This window comes from Trypanosoma cruzi (assembly GCF_000209065.1).
Source record: "Trypanosoma cruzi strain CL Brener chromosome Unknown tcruzi_1047053434839, whole genome shotgun sequence".
Taxonomy (NCBI): domain Eukaryota; phylum Euglenozoa; class Kinetoplastea; order Trypanosomatida; family Trypanosomatidae; genus Trypanosoma; species Trypanosoma cruzi.
Genome location: NW_906480.1, coordinates 1 through 990, shown reverse-complemented (window position 1 = coordinate 990; position 990 = coordinate 1). Strand labels below are relative to the sequence as shown.

The following is a 990-nucleotide window of genomic DNA, read 5'->3' as shown; positions in this document are numbered from 1 at the left end:
TGGCTTTGCGGGAGGAGCTCGTTCATTTTCACGTGCCCGCGTAACTGAGGGTGAGTGCTGGTAGCCACTGAACGGCGTTGCGCCTTGTGTGCCGGCTGCTGTGCTTCCACGTTGTGCTGAGATGCTTGAGGGGGCAATTGTTTTTTGTTTTTCTTTTTGTTTGCATCCCACTCGTCTGGTCATTGCGGCTGCAACGAGACTCTACGGCAGCCTGATCGTTGCGGGCGTTGCATCTCCTGCTGTTGTCTCCTCGTTGTGTCGGTGGGGAGGAGGCGGGCGACGGCGTCGGTGGAGTGGCGCTGCGGTGGGAGAAGGAAGGCACTGACCGCCGCTGACGGCGACCGTCTTTGCTGCCGGCGACCTGACGAGATGACCTCACCGTTGTCACACCCAACCGGGACCGATGCGGGCCGCACCGCCTCTCTCTTCCCTCCCTCCATCCCCCAGTCTCCTGCAGACACACGAACTGCGCGGCGGCGGCGTGATTACAAACCGGACGTCTGAAGGCCAACCGACCGCAGAGTCGATGTGGACCCTTGTCCCCCGTGGCTGAGTGCCGCCACCGTGCTTCTTTGTTCCTCACTTTTGCCCTTGTGCATGCCGTGCGCGCATGATGCCGCTTTTTGTTCTGCAATGCCGACCCACGTGAGCGAGAAACGACGCCTTGACTACTGGCAACTGACGCACTCACCACCCCACTTCCGCGCCACCACCACCACGTTCACGGACGCGCTCGATGGCTGGCGGTTGCAACAATGCCACGTGTATCTGCCTCGGCTTTTGCGTGTTGTCCACGGCATCGGGGTCGTCATGTGTTGGAGGCATTTGGCGAGGAGGGCGGTGCCAATGGTCATGTGCCTCTTGGCCGGGGTCCCGCCGCTCTGCACGGCGGTTGTGCGGCGCTGCGCGGGCGGTGGGAAGCCGATGGCATCACTGGGCTGACTGCGTCTGCGCGTCTTTTTGTCGCAGGCTGTGATGTGGAATATATGT

At 61.7% G+C, this 990-nt stretch overlaps 2 non-coding genes across 2 annotated transcripts; both read left to right on the top strand.

Moving 5' to 3' along the window:
* Positions 1-476: 476 nt before the first annotated feature.
* Tc00.1047053434839.20 lies at positions 477-556 on the top strand. The gene has a single exon (XR_008254375.1). It is a non-coding gene; the product is annotated as a C/D small nucleolar RNA (snoRNA), TB8C3C2 (small nucleolar RNA).
* A 51-nt stretch (positions 557-607) lies between these two features.
* Tc00.1047053434839.10 lies at positions 608-683 on the top strand. The gene has a single exon (XR_008254374.1). It is a non-coding gene; the product is annotated as a C/D small nucleolar RNA (snoRNA), TB8C3C3 (small nucleolar RNA).
* Positions 684-990: the final 307 nt, after the last annotated feature.